General features: G+C 37.7%; 1 protein-coding gene and 1 long non-coding RNA gene across 2 annotated transcripts in view; one reads left to right on the top strand and one right to left on the bottom strand.

The window, feature by feature from the left end:
• The window catches only part of LOC121729334 (extracellular sulfatase SULF-1 homolog), a 111,505-nt gene that overhangs the window by 72,246 nt on the left and 21,624 nt on the right, over nt 1–17,635 (bottom strand). The gene's annotated exons all lie outside the window — the stretch shown is intronic.
• Nucleotides 764–10,949, top strand: LOC121729335. Its single transcript, XR_006035955.1, has 3 exons — nt 764–824; nt 3,611–3,614; nt 10,938–10,949. It is a non-coding gene; the product is annotated as an uncharacterized LOC121729335 (long non-coding RNA).

Genomic DNA, 17,635 nt, shown 5'->3' with positions numbered 1-17,635 from the left:
ATAAACAACTAGCTGTCCCGGCAAACGTATCTTTACGCAAACGTATTTCGTTCGTATTATTTTATTGAAGTGACTAAATAAGTATGTCACCATGGTAACGTCCATCGCTATCCCGTCGCACAAACGATGGTCGCCGTCAGTCTCGAGTTGTAATAATTTACTATTATTTATTCAACAAATGCACTTATCAATATAAAAAGTACCCAGGAGCCGATTCTCAGACCTACTGAATATGCATTTAAAAGGTAAAAATCAGTAAAGCCGTTTCGGAGGAGTACGGTGACTACCATTGTGACACGAAAATTTTAATATACAGTGTAAACTCTATATACCGACACTGAAGGGACCATGCATTTTATGACGTTATATGGAGTTGTTTTTAAATGGAGAGAAGAAAAATCAATACTTTTTCGTCATTATACATTGATTTTCTTTTACTAACCATATTTACAGTTCGAAACTTTATGTATAACTGAGAATATTATGATAACGAATAAATATTAATAATAATTCATGACTCCTTATTATTAGTGATTAGGGACTAGGGTCTAAAACAGCATACACGTGCAAATCAATCTTAATTTGTAAACAAAAGGACTAATTTCTTAGAAAGTTCTGTATGCATGATGCCGAAAGTCGAGTTTATTGCGGTCTAGGATAACAATGCGACAAAAAAACGTACACAGCTGCGCAGTTTTTACTAATTTTAGTAATTCAAATGATACTTTTTAATGTTCAATTTTTGTAATGCTGACGATATTGAGAGTGGGTGTGATGCTATGTAGAGTGTACCATTGTATGGTAGACAAGCTAAACCAACCAAAGTCAATTGATTTCGACGCTTTAGAGAGCTTGTCGTTAAATAGAGTGACGTTACATGGAGTTTACACTGTATAAGACTACGAATAATAAAAACTAAGGAATCGTAACTCCCATACTATTACCGTTTTAAATTTGGTTCCTTTTGATCTGTCATGTAACGTCAGCCTAGTACCGCTCAAGGTCACCTAAATATTGCCAATGTATTGAAATGTGTACACTTTTTTGACAATTATTGTGGAGCATGTTTTTAACGGAGTTACTTTTCCTTAGTTTTTATTATTCGTAGATATAAGATATTAATAATAATTATTATACGTAGTAATATTGCCACCGGCTACTCGCGTAAAATGACACCGTACCGCGTACGTACATAACCGTCAATCACACCTTGGAGTGTGTGGATGCGGGCTAAAAATACATTACCAATTGCCATCTAATAAACCACATGTGGGTGGGCCGCAAACATTCAGATTTATTACGCTCTCAAGTTAAAGAGTAAGTTAAATCACACGGAAGGAGGATAAAACATGGAAGCTCACACTGGGGCAGAATCGAAGCGAAGCGTCTTGTTGTTCGCTAAAGCATATTCATCTCTACTTTTCTATTACTGTATAGATCAGTTCAGTTAGCTAACACCATCACCAATGAGATCGGTTTCGCGAGTTCAACGTATCGCCATAACAGTTATTCAGTATTCTGGAGCCATGAAATCGATCCTTCACTAAGAAGTTGGCGGAAGAACATCTAAATAACGTTGTTTCGGCCGCAGTCAGTGGCATTTAATCATTATTTAATTTTAATTAAATAAGAGTTTGGTAGAAAATGGAAATAAACAGGAAATCTTCAGTAAATTAAAGTTTCGAAGCGCGGCAGTTACTCTTGAAAACTGCAGTGTAAAACGAAGTTCTTCTTCTTCTTCTTCTTTTAAAAATGGCCGCCTCGGTGAGTTGCCAATGTCAGAGTGGCTTAAAGGACTTTGCTCTATGTAGCGAAGGTCTGGTGAAGTAACAAGACGTGTACGGTTACTAAAACGAAGTTAGAAAACGTAAATGGAAAGGGCCTGACAGTGACATTTGTGATTTGACACATGATTTCGTTGCTATATAGTCATACTGTTCGATTTAAGATAACTGAGAAGATAACTTTGTCATCGTTTAATAGTGTACTACGAGCCTCTTGTAAGTTGTTTTCTTGTCACGCTTAAGATGCTTCATAATTTAGCTGAAACAAGGAATATTATGGTTTATATTAAGAACATAAAATATTTAATAATAGAACTAACATACCTCTCATATATTTTGTTTAAGGTTAATTATTATAACCTACATATAATCTTTATGTACTCAGTTAATACTCTGATCAAAAGCTTATAATAACATCGAAACCACTTCACTGCTTCAGTTTTAAAATTACCAGATTAGGTATCTTTATGGGAACCTTTTATGTCCTTTAATTACTAATCATATTGTATGTTGATTAGATAAGAACATAATAATAATCATCTTTGTCATAGAACTTATCTCGTTTTTTGAATGAATACTTTTTACGGATTGCATTCGCCCGACAATGTATTTTTCCGGGACTCAAAGCATCTCCAATCTCCATACCAAAAGACAGCAAAATCTGTTCAACGGTTTGGATATGAAAAGGTAACAGACAGAAGACGGATAGACACACTTTCGAAATTAAGGGGTAAATATGTAGACATTAAATGCGTTTAAGATTGTATCTGTGAAGTAAAATGTTGTCACAGCCAAAACAAACAAAAGTTTATTTTTCTTAATTATTAGTTAAGTACTTATGGACTATGGTTATTTAACAAGTTCACATCAATAATATTCTCTAAGCACCGCGCCGGCGGCGCCAAAAATTAAAATGTCATTAATATTTTTATTAAACTCGTTTTTATAAAATTAATGGTCTGGGTGATTTTCTTTTGCCATTTTTATTTCCTTTAGTTGATTGATGATAATATTAGGTATGTGATATCATCGTTTGCGTTTTTGCGTGTTTACTTTACTAATTTGCAACCATGTTCTTGAATACTTATGTTGTCCTTATTGTTTGAGATCTTTAGAACTGAAACTTAAAATTAGTTCTAGAAAATTATCAAATACCCTGCATCATGCACGACACTTATTTAAGACGACGCCTTGATAATTTAGCTGTAGCGATATCGATTTTTCTCAGCAATGACTAAAGCTAAGAAATTAAAGTTCATTGTCAGTATTCATCATGTCTTAGTCTTTGAATTACCCACAGTATAACACGATTGGACAACTTTTATAACACAGAATAATCAATCAAAAAGATCTCTGTAAAAAAAGGGATTCTAATTTTGCCAACAGAGGAGAGTGATTTAAGCTTCCAAAATTTGTACCATCGAGGAAGTTGATTCCTACTTCTTCTTCTTCTTTTAAAAATGGCCGCCTCGGTGAGTTGCCAATGTCAGAGTGGCTATGCAATTGACAGACCAACGTTATTTGGTCGAATATGTCAATTCAATGTTAATTGTGATCTGTCAGCTGGGTTTGACGTAACGCAACCAAACTACTTAGGTAGCGAACTCACGGCGCGGTTTTTTTCCGCACCCGCCGCCGGTTGCGGGCCCGCACAAATCAGCGGTCTCGTGAGTACTGAAATAAAACCGCTCATTTGCGCGGGCCCGCAACCGCGGCGGGCGCGGGAAAAAACCGCGCCGTGAGTTCGCTACCTTAGATTCGCTTCCCCGATTTGCATAGGAATCAACTTCTCTGATAGTGCAGCCCGCAGCCTCCGTAGAATCCAGTTTTGTATGTAAAAAACGAAATCAAAACTCACGGCGCGTTTTTCGCCCGCGGCGGGCGCGGTTGTTTGCGGCTCCCGCTGCACCGGCGGGCGGCGGTCGCCCGCAGCCTCGGCGGTTTGCGCCCGCGCGCTCTGCGATAGTTTAGCGGGCGATCGCAGTAGCCGTATAGGTCAGCTAACTAAAGCTGGCACGATCAACATACATTATCGTACACAAACGATAATTTTGTGCCTAATTACGATGTATGATACCATATTATTATCGTACGCAGATTGTACGATAACTTATATCATATTTTTAAACATACTGTAAGTATAGTCAAATTGCATAAGCGTGAGTACCTACTGTGAACGTGCCAGCTTTAGTTAACTGACCTTTAGTAGGCGATCGTAAGAAACTGCCCGTCTTGCGTTTGTCGCCCGCCGAGTCTGCGGGCGCTGGCCGCGCCCGCGGCGGCTGCGGGCCCGCACAAATCAGCGGTCTCGTGAGTACTGAAATAAAACCGCTCATTTGCGCGGGCCCGCAACCGCGGCGGGCGCGGGAAAAAACCGCGCCGTGAGTTCGCTACCTTAGATTCGCTTCCCCCATTTGCATAGGAATCAACTTCTCTGATAGTGCATAGATTGGTTCAAGCATACATTTTAATTTGCCCAAAGCTTATATGAAATACATTATTTGTGGTTTTTAAATTACGCGGCAAAAACCATTTTTTCGCTTACACCCTTTCCATTTCTTGCTGTTTCATTTCTTGTTTTCTATGAGAGGCCGGGCCCGCCTCTCATAGAAAACAAGCAATCTAAAACATATCCAACACGCGGCGTCACCTTAAATACTAAATGATGCCCGGCAACTTCGTTTCGCTAAAACTCGTTTATCGCGCGGGACCGGACATTTTCCCGGGATAAAAAGTATCCTATGTCCTTTCCCGGGACTCAAAGTCAAGAGGTAAGTAACCGACAGACAGACAGAAACACTGCTAATACTAAACGGTTATAGCTGTAGTACTTACAGTAGTTGCATCTGAACTCTGACATAAAAATTCTGTTGTAAATTGAAAAATTGTCTATGGTGGGTACAATTTCATACAAAGTATGTCCTTTGTAATGGTCAATGGGTAAGACACCAAATCAGCTACCGAATTTTTTTTATGAAATAAGGGGGCATACGAGCAAACGGGTCACCTGATGGAAATCAACTTCCGTCGCCCATGGACACTTGCAGCATCAGAAGAACTGCAGGCGCGCGAGGGAATAGGGTAATAGCCAATAGGGGAGGGTAGGGAAGGGAAGGGAATAGGGAGGGTAGGGAAGGGAATAGGGTAGGGGATTGGGCCTCCGGTAAACTCAGTCACTCGGCGAAGCACAGCGCAAGCGTGCGTGAAACAGTCACGCCGGTTTTCTGTGAGAACGTGGTATTTCTCCGGTCGAGCCTGCCCATTCGTGCCGAAGCATGGCTCTCCCACGTATAAATTCAATTTATACGTGTATTTCAATTGTTATTTCACTTTGTGTAAATAGTAATTAATATGTACTTATGTTGAATCTTCGTACATAAAATATAAGACTGTAAGTATTAATTACAATTTTGGACTACTTCAGAGTTTAGTCTTTTATGTGTTTAACTTGCCCGTACAATTTGGGTTAAAACAACACACGGTTAGCCAGTATAAATAACTATAATATTGTGTTTTGTTAACCAACTGCTGCTGGCATTACGATGCCCGTAAATTTCACTTAACGAATGGTTTTCTTGCATCTTGTAAATAGACTACTGGGTTTGTGTTAGAATTCGTTAATTAGTAGCATGTTTAAGTCCTGGATTAAATATCATTATGACGATTGACGTTGCTATAGTTTTTTGTACATTTTAAGACAGGGAAGTGCATACTTACTAATGTTATAAATGCGAAAGTGTGTCTATCTGTCTGTCTGTTACCTTCACGCTTAAACCGCTGAACCGATTTTGATGCAATTTGGTATGAAGATATTTTGAGTACCGGAAAAGAACATTGAATACTTTTTATCTCGGAAAAAATGTACGGTTCCCGCGAATGAACCAATTTCTGCGGAACGGGCGTCATCTAGTTTTTAATAAAGCATATTGTATTGATTGATACAATATGCACGTAGCTGCGTCTTTTTACATTTTATTATGTAATAACAACTAGGAGACCATATTTCAGCCCAAAAAAGTGACATCTGGAAATTCAAGTTCTTATATCTATGATACTCGATTTTCGATCCACTGTGCACCGCGCGTCCGTCGGCGGAAAGTGCTCGCGGCACCTCGCGACGCCTCGAGGCGCCTCGCGATGACGCGCGCGGTCGCGGGAAGCCGCGAGTACTTTCCGCCGACGGACGTGCGACCGCGCGCGGCCGCCCGCGGCGCCTCGAGCCCTTTTTGAAGTTTTCAAGCGATAAGTACTAGTAGTTATAAGTATGTAAATAAAGTTTAAAATTATTTCACACTAAAAGTGCTCTTCGCGCCGCTGCCGGCCGCTGCCGATCCGGTGTGAGTTGGGCCTTAGTGTAGGAATACCTTCGTAAATAAAACCTTCTAAAATTAGTAGATTTTCATATAAAATTATTGATTAAAAGCTCTACAAAAGCCGGACTCCTCTTAATTTTGGCCGGACACGCGATCAAAAAGCCTGACTGTCCGGCTTTATCCGGACGCCTGGCAACCGTAGGTGCAGTGTATATTCCAATTTCCAGCGTTCTCATGGTCTACCGTTAAGTTTCCCAGACATGGAGGCATTCCACACGGGAAGACGCGAGATTGCCGTGTTTACGTAAATTAACTGCCCTCCGTCATACATAATAATAGAGTTTGGACTGACAGCTGTATGAAATACCATGTAATGCGCTGAGAATAACTTTAAAGCTAAAAACGAATAAAAGGTACTTACAAATAAAGATAGAATAAGATTTTTCCATCTTAGGGCCAACCCACACGTACCACAACCACGCCACATCACAACAACAAAATCTCGTCGAGCAGTGGTTTAACGTGTGTCGTAGCTTTTTGTAGTTGCGTTGCCGTTGTGGTACCGACAAAATGTCGACGTGGTTGCGTTGCCACTTGTCGCCAGTGATTGCGATATGGTTATGTACGAAAGTCAATGAAACGGAGGGGAGAAGAGCGCGGACGGTGTGCGCGCACTGTCATTGCATCGACGCAGCGTTGTGGTTGCGAAATGCGATGTGGTCGGTATCACACAAGTGGTCGACAACGACTGCAAAATTTGGTACGTGTGAATGGTCCAGTTCATTTACAATATGCAATATACGCCCGACCACGTGGTGTGGTTGTGGTGTGGTTGTGAGAGTGAAAAGCTACACTACTGGACGGCTAGACGTTGACTATGGTCTATCTATGAAGTTTTAACACGTAGCGTAGTTTTATCAATTTGTGTACGTAAAACTTTAAAGCGTCCATCTGATAAATCAAAGATTGCATTAGTCATTCCCGAAGCCAAAGTGTGTCATCCCCTGGGGCTCCGGCTCCTTTGTAGAGGGTCCGCGAGCGATACGGTAGGTACTTAATTTTTTAGAAATGTCATCACTCATCAAGTCATCAGTCATAAGCATGAAAATAACTCAGTGGCACAGTTGACTACTTTTATAAAAAGTTTGTCTTCAATTCTAACCCAACAGTTTTAACTTTCACCACATTTTGTCCACCTGATCCCCGTCGTCTGTCTGTCTGTCACGGTCAGTGTAGAATGTAGTTACAAGTTGCAACATTAGACGGCTGTGTAAACAGTACCAACACTTAACTACTGTCAGTTCGCAAATAATGGCCGAGTGCCGACCACTTCACAGTTCACACCTGAGGATTCATGCCTGTGTGAATGTGAGGGTGCTTGTTTGTGTGTGTCTTTATATGTATTGGGTTTCCTGGTTTATGCGTCTGTGTGTGTGTGTGTGACGTGTGTCATGTGTGTGTATGTGTTGCATTTCCTGATACGGCGTCTACTCTGAAATCTAATCCCCTAGGATTGTATTGTATGTAGATTTAGAGCTATTAAGTCCTACGGCCGCACCAAGAGAGATCTTGATTACTTACCTAACTTTAATTTAATGAACATTTTGACACTATTTTCATAAAAGTCGAGTAGATTCTTTTAGGTACTGGATAAAAGTCAGAATCCTAACAATGACCCAAGGATAGGTACGTGATATATGGCATCATAATAATTTAAAATACCTTCCTTACAGTATCATTTTTTGCTTAATATTACGTTACTAAGCCTGAAAGTTGAAACATATTTCGTCCCGACCCTACCCAACCCTAAAGAATATGGGTACGTGTGTTGAAATAATGTTTAAGGCCGTAGAAAATAAATGAGAATTGCCTCAACGCATATTGTGTTGGAACTTGGTTCACTATTCAAACTTGGAACTACGGAAGTATCAGCAGAGAAAATCTTTAAATGACTTTGCAGCCTAATATAATTTATTATTTAGAAAAAAAAACAATAATTTAAGTAACGTAGGAAAGCAGATTTAAAATTAAAAGTTTTCGAATAGGTATCGATTAATTTTTTTCCAATATCGAAAACAATGCATTTTTAAATAATTTAGATTTGGGAGCCAACTCGCAATTGGGAGGCAAAAAAATGCACATCGCAGTGCCTTGCGACTCCATAGTCCATCCACGGGCTCTCAACCAGGCACGGGCACTGGAAGGCACTGAATTGCATACTAGTGCATTCCAGTAACCGTTTACATTATAGCAGTGGTAACACTAGTAACCAGCGCTGGATTGGACTACAGGACTGAAAACCCTCTATAAGTCGATAATTCTCTAGGGTATGTTATCTAAGCTGTTAGACCGTCATTTGACAAAGTTGACGGTCAAAAGATACATTATAACACTAATTTGCGGTGTAATAGCCTATTAGCTGCAAAGTGCTCCAGAAAAGGGAAATATCACACCATTTTGTACATGAAATAGATTCTGCTGAGGATTAGTGACGTAGCTGGACGAAGTGGTTAACTAACAAATTTTCGTTTTTTTTTTTCATAACTGGAGGCTTTAGGACCGGAAAATGACTTGAAATAGAATAATCGGCCAAGTGCGAGTCGGACTCGCTCACGAAGGGTTCCGCACCATTATAGAGCAAAAATACGCCAAAAATTGCGTTTTTTGTATGGGAGCCGCCCTTAATTTCTTATTTATTTTAATATTATTATTTATTGTTAAAGTATACTTAATTACTATAATAAAAAAAAGCTGAAAATTTCAAGTGCTTAGCTGTTACCGACATGATTACGAGCAAAAAAGACCGAAAAAACTTTATAATAGTAAACTTTATTTTGTTTTAAGTATTTGTTGTTATAGCGGCAGCAGATAAGATAATTATATACAATCTGTGAAAATTTCAGAAGTCTAGCTATAGCGGTTCTTCAGATACAGCCTGGAAACAGACAGACAGACAGACAACGAAGTCTTAGTAATAGGGTCCCGTTTTTACCCTTTGGGTACGGAACCTTAAATATGTAGATTTTATGTTTAACCAGACATGATGATGATGAAGTGGGTAAGTTACAATGTTAGTTCAAATTATTATAAGGGAAAAAGTAATTGCCCTTACGTTAGACGTATGTTTGTATATTATGTATTATCCACTTGTTAATTTATTGTGCTAAACTAAATAGGGGACGTGGGGCAAGATGGGTTACCTAGGGGTCAGAGTTCAGACCTATAATAGCCCTTATGTCTTTTTTAAAATATGTATTTGGAGTTTTGGTTCTGGTATCTTGCCCTACCATAATAATGCCCGCCTTATTTTTTCTACCATTGCATATTGTGTTTTCCATAAAAAATTTTGGACAATATGAGGATCTTGTTAAAAAATATTTTTAACACCATATTATGTGCACTCACTGTCCTGAATTTTTTATTAAGTTATCAAATTATATCACTACAAGTTAATAAATATACTTATTTCAATAATTACTTTCGTACGAAGTTCTACGAGAGAAATATAACCTTTCCCTTCATCCATCATCCAGCCAAGTATAATGTTACGATTTGATTGATCTAAATTGTGATGACTAATCCTTATTATTCGTAGTCTGAAATCTATATAAAATTCATCATCATCAGCCTGACCTGGAATATTGTGGTTTATCTACTTCATCAAAGATTGTAAGCAACCCCAAGTGACAGATTCCTGACACTTAAGGCGACGCCTTCGGCCTTGATAATTTGGCAGTAGCGATATCGATTTTTCTCAGCAATGACTAAAGCTAAGAAATTAAAGTTCATTGTCAGTATTTATCATGTCTTTGTCTTTGAATTACCCATAGCATAACACGATTGGTCAACTTTTATAACACAGAATAATCAATCAAAAAGACCTCTGTAAAAAAAGGGATTACTATTTTGCCAACAGAGGAGAGTGCTTTAAGCTTAGAACAAACCTACACGTCAGTGACGGAGCGTCAAGTTGCGTCAAGTTGTCAAATGTGTTTTTTGTATACAAAACACACATTTGACAACTTGACGCTCCGCTTCGCAGTCGCCTGGTCGCGTAGGTTTGGCCTAAGCTTAAAGCTTCCAGTACATAGATGGGTTCAAGCATACACTTTAATTTGCCTATAGCTTATATGAATTAATATATTTATGGTTTTTAAATTACGCGACAAAAACCATCCATTTTTCCATATTTTGCTGTTCCATAGATCATCCGGCCTCTCATAGAAAACAAGCAATCTAAAATGTATCCAACACGGTTTTTTACTTTAACGCGGCGTCACCTTAATCAAGTTTTGAATCGGAGGCTATTTTTAACACGTTTTTAATTAGCTTCACTTTACAAGTGAAGCTAATCAAAACGTGTTAAACTACCCAGATAGCGCAAAGGCTATGTAAGATTTTTCTTACATTGCAATTGCCTTTGGACATAATATGTATTAAAGTGATGTAGCGGCGTGTTAGCGGTTTACAACACAAACAGCTAAATAGCGGCATATTACATAGCCAATTATATTTTTTCATTAAAGCTGTGTAAAATTTCTCTGTAAACGTTTAAACAGCGTTTTATACAGCTTTCATATGAAAGCTCTTTATACAGCAATTTCTAGCCGAGTAAATTCCATCTATACCGATTTTCGCCGATTAGAAGCTATTAATAAAGCTACTAATTTGCTGACCGCCTTATAATGTAACTTTTATAACTGTTTTATAAATGCTAAGTAATTTGCTTTCGCATAGCTTTAAGTGTATTTAAAAGAGATATAACTAGCTGCTACTCAGCTTCATGGCATCCCCATGATATGGGTAATAACTAATAACTTAAATGAGTATCAAATGAAAGAGTTTGCTGTTAGGAATACAAAAAAATAGTCACGTTACTTAAATCCAACATGGCGGACATCCAAGATGGCATATTGGCTAAAGCGTGTTTTTTAGTTTATTAAACTATTATAAGTAATTATTTTTTTAATTTAGAATGGTCTTCAAGTAGTGCGGTGGTCTACATATTCTGTACTAAAAATGTTCAAAAAGATGAGCTATGTTTAACGTTGATACGATCAAGTCAGAAGGTTATGGAATTAAAATTGTTTCTCAATGATCAAGAATTGACATTGATTGATCATTGCATACTTGGCCCGGGGCTCAGAGTTCAAACTTAATGTGAGTGCCGTTTGGGTATTCCGTCAGGAATCAGAATACTAAAAACATCCCAGTTATTTGAAAAAAGAAAAAGATTAAATATTAACGTTGTGCTATTTTAATTTTGACGGTCAAAACAGTCCAGCCGGAAAGGCTTGGATGCTACAGGCCCTACGCTTTAGATTTTAATATGAACCACAGAATACATAATTAGTCTAACCTTACGGTATATGAACGACAACAGTCCAGCCATCGGTCGCAGGCTCTGGTATTCTGCCCACGACTCTCTGAAGGGGTCAAAACATTTGTCAAACAAAGTAAAAACAGCGCTTTACATTTCGTCTTAACAATGAATTGTGGTAAAAAGCAACAGAATGCCGTCCGAGACTGTCGGCAGTGAGTAGTGAAGTGAAATAGAAAGAGCAGTGTTGACATACATTTTCTGCTGAGAATATTATATCCTCACCAGGCACCAAAATGTGGCCTAAGTTTTGACGGATTTAGCCGTCAGAAACTCAGAATACCCTTAGCCCGGGCGCACATTGTCCGAATTCTGATCAGAAACAGTTGAATTTCGCTGGACCGCCACCCCGCACACTATCCGAAATATCCTTCCGGCGAGTTCGAGCTCACTCGGCTCAGTACAAAGTATAAGAGACAGCGCGGACGTTCAACTGTTTCGTATCAGAAATTTCGGACAATGTGCGGCTGGGCTTACATTTAATAGAACATACCACTTATGCTAAGTACTCACATACGGTTTTACTCTATAGTTTTACTCCAAATCGAGCAGAAACCACAGTGTGGACCGCAAAACTCACAGCTCGAAGGCTCGCATCGAACCAGCTTGAAGGCTCGCATCGAGCCGGCTCGATGGAATTAAATATATTCTATTTTCCTTCGATTTGGAGTAAAACTATCGAGCAATGCTGAATGTGTGGACGAAAGCCCAAGCCGTGGGATTTACTCTACGTGATTGCTCGATCGAGCAAAACCGTATGTGATTGAATGTACTTAGCATTACACGAAAGTTTGCAATTTCAGTAACATTATTATACACCACTTTCAGTAGGTACGCCAAAGTGCGGGCCTGATGTTGCAACGTCTCCCACGGTCAACGTATTAATTAATAACATTCCCACCGATAATTATATTATATTTAATAATATAACGGATCTGATCATTTCGATTTTGATGAAGTACCGGATAAAAACGTAGTAGCTAATTGGTGCTATTACGCTCTCAGTTTGTCTCAATAAAGCCGACGTCTTATAACGACCTTATTACGGCCGTTTATAACTACTATAATAATTATAAAGATTTTAATTGCTACTCATCGCAATATTCCGAATAGCATTACCAGTACTCTGCTATTTTAATTAGATACTGATGTTTCTGAGGTTTTGATAGGAGTATATTGTATCTATTTAAGTACTATTTTAAGTGCTATTGATTGGTTAAGTTATACTTTAATATGGTTAATCCTACCTACATACATTTTTATGAGAAATCTGTTATTAGGCTTTTTTTGTCTTAATACTACACAGATAATATCTCTAATGTTTCTACTGCACGATCACGAATTTGCGATCGATCGTAATACGTGGTAATACGATCCATCGAACAAAAGATTTTATAGCGGGTTTACATTATTCTGATCCAGTGATCCAACCAGCGCTGGACCAGAATAATGAAAGGGGTACTGGAATGCACTGGATTGCATCCCAGTGCATTTCAGTGATCGTTTACATTATTCCAGTACCGAATTTACTTCGTTTACATTATTACAGTCCGACTCGCACTTGGCGGATTTTATTATTCGTAGACTATAATCATATACACCTAAGTATAGAAAGGCTATGCCGGTTTCTAAAAGTTTTTTACAATTTGTTTAACAGCGTTGTCAATTAGTAAAATTTAAAGTTAGCTAATCATAAACAATAGTGACTTGAAATAAACGTTATTTGCTTTTGAAAGTTTTATTTCTAGTGCATGAGAACTGCACGCCTAATTAATAAAGTATTTGACAGATAATAAGAATGTTATTGTGATCGGCAGCCTTCGTCGATTTTGTTCCCAAGATATTATCATTGATAGTGTTTTTATAATAATCATTATAATCTATCGCTAATTATATTATGTAGTAGCTTTCACTTTTATCCGCTAATAAAAACTTGATGAATAAAGCAATCAAAATAATTGTATGGTTTACTGGTTGGTAGCTTTAAATATCCATACTAATATTATTACCTTTTCACAACCAAACCGCTGAACCGATTTTCCTGAAATTTGGTACAGGAGATACTTTGAGTTCCGGAAAAGGATTATAATGTACCTAAGGATAGTTTTAACTTTTAAGGAATGTTGGCGCAACAGAGTTGCAAGCATCGTTTACTATATAATAATAATATCTAAATTATCTATGGACGCCTCACACCACGTCAGTCTGGCCCCGTGGTTTAAGTACCTGAAGGACTTGTGTTACGGGTACCAGACAACGTAAATAAATTATATTTTAATACTTTTATACTATACATATATTTAAGATTTTTATTATAATATTATGATACACAATATATTTCATAAATTCATACACATCTATGACCCAGGAACTTTGAAAACTTTTTGTTCCGTCGGCGGGATTCGAAGCCGCGACCCCCGGCTTGAGCTACCAACAGCCCACCAACTGAGCCACAGAGGTCGTCTATATATTTTGTGCAAGTAGCGCCCTCTGCTCCGGCTTTGCATAGTGCTTATTCTCTTATGTCTACAATCTACATTACGACTTAACTTAAAATACATAAACTTGACTAATTTATGTAGGTACTTAAGTACTTATTTAATTAATATGTGACTAAGCACCGGATACACTAATTATGTTAATCATTTTATTACGACTTTTTTATTAAGTAGTATATTTTTAACCCCCGACAAAAAAGAGGGGTGTTATAAGTTTGACGTGTCTGTCTGTCTGTTTGTCTGTGTGTGTATCTATCCGTGGCATCGTAGCATCCAAACGGGTGGACCGAATTTGATCTAGTTTTTTTTGTTTGAAAGCTGACATGATCGAGAGTGTTCTTAGCTATAATTCATCATCATCAGCCTCCTCAGTGCTGGACAATCAGGGTTTATCTGGTTCATGAAAGGCCGTTAGCAACTTGTAGTCGTTTGATGGGTTTTATATTTCATTCTAGTTCGTGACATTTGTGAATATACAATATACGTATACACATAATAATGGAAAGGTGACCTGGTGCTGCAGCATCACCTGGTAATCAATAGGATATCCAATTCCTCGCCAACTTAGAGCAGAGGTTTCGTGTTTGGGCTCATTTTAATTTCGACAACCAGTAAGAAGTAGATAAAGTATAAACAGTAAATATTTACATGCTGTTGCTGCAGCATCACCTGGATTCTATAGGAACCGAGCTTCGTATGAACCCAAAGTGGAGGTTTCATCTTTGGGCTCATATTAACGGCATCATGGAAAAGGACATTGATAGATGGTAATCATGAGAATATGATTCTGTTGATAGGAATTATTCTGACACACCGTGACAACAATTATGGACTAAAATATTACTTTACACAAGTTAGGAATTATTTGAACTTAAAGGCAGTAAATATTATTTCATTACTTTTTAAAGTTGTTTTGGCGGGGGTTTTTTTTAATTTCTTAATTTAATTTTTTAAGTTATTACTTATTTGTTATTATCACTAGAACAAGTTTGTGAACGTCACCATTTATTTATAGGCATTATTTAATAATATTAATAATTATATTCTGAATACCTAAGATTTAATAAAATGATGTAATACGCTATAATAGGGTATGATGTTCTCATCTCTTCAGATTTTAATATTCCTGACCATAAGTTCATAATATTAGCAGTCAAAACAAGAAAGTACCTACTACCTATTGAGTTTTGGTCAAAAATATGACTTTCGACTTTTGACCAAAACTTAATACAAAACTCATTACATAATATATTATACATATCTACATTATTTGGCCAGTTTTATTTAAAAGTTATGATCCGACAAGATCTTTTGGTACGTGGTGATTTTTAACCAACTTCCAAAAAGGGGGAGGTTCGGCTGTGGATATTTTTTAAGGGTTCCGTACCCAAAGGGTAAAAACGGGACGGACAGACATCGAGACTTCGATGTCTGTCCGTCTGTCTGTCTGTCTCCAGGTTGCATGGGCGTATATGTATATAGCTTTGGTAAGGGGGGGGGGGTCCCTAACCAAAGCTAAGTATAAAAAGCGGCCAAGTGCGAGTTGGAATCGCCCATTGCCATTGCACAGCAGCAATATTTAGGAAATCAAAAATATTTTTATACAATATGTACCGCACATATTTTAATCGGCGAGGTACTTACATTATTATTGTCGAAATTGGACACGTAAGATGGATAGTAATGGGGGGTCCGGACCCCCAGGACACCCCCTTATATACGCCCATGCCAGGCTGTAACTCAAGAACGGTAATGGCAAGAGAGTTGAAATTTTCACAGATTATTATGTACGAGACGTTCCGCGCGGCTTCGCCCGCGTATATTAGATATTTCACAAAACAATTAGTCTACAAAAATACGCCTATGATCCTTCACGTGGTCTACTTCCTATCTGATCCAAATAACAGAAAAAATGCTCTAGTAGTTCGTGAGATAAGCCCTTTCTAATAATTTCCCCCGTTTTTAGCCTATACCCTTCCTCAATAAATGGACTATCTAACTCTGAAAGAATTTTTCAAATCGGACCACTAGTTCCTGAGATTAGCGCGTTCAAACAAACAAACAAACTAACAAACTCGTCCGCTTTATAATAAGTAAATATAAGTAAATAAGTATATAAGTATAGATAATATCTGTTGCCGCTATAACTGTCTCCAGGCTGTAACTCAAGAACCGCTATAGCTAGACTTCTTAAAATTATCACAGATTGTGTATTTCGGTTGCCGCTATAACAACAAATACTAAAAACAAAATAAAATTAGTAATTAAGGGTGGCTCCCATACAACAAACGTGATTTTTTCGGCTTTTTTTGCTCTATATCAGTAATAATGGCAACAGGCAGGCACATGATATTTTCACGAAGGCCTTTATTGTATGTTTACTTCAATCATTATTAATAATAATTAATATTAAAATAAAAATTTAATGGGGGCTCCCATACAAAAACACAATTTTTGGCCTATTTTTGCTCCATAACGGTACGGAACCCTTAGGCCCTTTTCACATGCAGTCGCGGTGCCGTACAAAGTAGAAATGTATGACACGGGTCACGGCACGGTCGCCGTGCCATGTGAAAGCTGTCTACGTAGCTCATACATTTCTACTTTGTACGACACGGCGAGCGTGCCGCAACCGTATGCATGTGAAAAGGGCCTTAGTGAGCGAGTCCAACTCGCACTTGGCCGATTTTTTTTAACTAAAGGCAATAAAGCCCATGACAATGCCATCCAAGTGCCACAACTTCACAAGATTTCTTAAAAATGCATTTGGGTCGTCGGCACCTTGCAATGTGAACTGACCCTCACTACCACGAGCTGGAAACTAAGAGTGAGTGACGATAAAATGCGTTAGACCGATAGCTGCTTGTCACAGATCATCAAGAGGTTTTGTAAATTTGTCCGGCTATGCACTGTAGTAATTACATACTTAATAGAATTTAGGAAGTCTGCATAGAATTTTCATCGAATTTTTTTTTTGATAATTATAGTACCTACACTTGAAAACAAAAGTTGACTCCAAGGTCTGACTGACACAATAACAGCAATATTAACGGCCGCACTCAGTTAGATTTTAATGATGATTAAACTACAATTTAATTAAAAGTTTGAAAAATAATGTAATGAACTAATGACTAATGAGGCTCATATTTATTTATTTATTGATTCACCAACAGAATCACATTTAACAAAATACAGCACAGTTTTTTATGGATGAAATGTGTTCCAATGAAAGGTGAAATACAACATGCTTTGCGACAATGGGATGAAATGAAAAGAAATATTGCGAATGAAATGAGTATTATTAATTAACAATATTATGTTTTAAATATATAGTAGGAGACAAGGAAAAATAAAATATTATGCCAAAATATTCATTTTATTACAGAGATAAGTTCAGCTATTATTATCATTCAATTTAAAACGCATTTGGCCATACTTATTCCTGCAAGATAACGTGTTTTATAATACCATCTTTTTTAAATTCCATAATCGGGCGTAAAAAAGTAAGACATTATCAGCTACGGTCTGTAATCATCTATGATCTAAACAAGTGCAAGTCTTGCCATTTAAATCGAGACTTTATTACTGGGAAGGTATTTATTATTCAGGTATGTTAAGCTTCCATATTTGGAGGCTCACCCTGGAGTCTGCCATATCCGT

This window comes from Aricia agestis, chromosome 8 (genome assembly GCF_905147365.1).
Source record: "Aricia agestis chromosome 8, ilAriAges1.1, whole genome shotgun sequence".
Taxonomy (NCBI): domain Eukaryota; kingdom Metazoa; phylum Arthropoda; class Insecta; order Lepidoptera; family Lycaenidae; genus Aricia; species Aricia agestis.
Note: the sequence above shows the minus strand (reverse complement) of the source record. Positions and strands in the feature narration are given on the sequence as shown.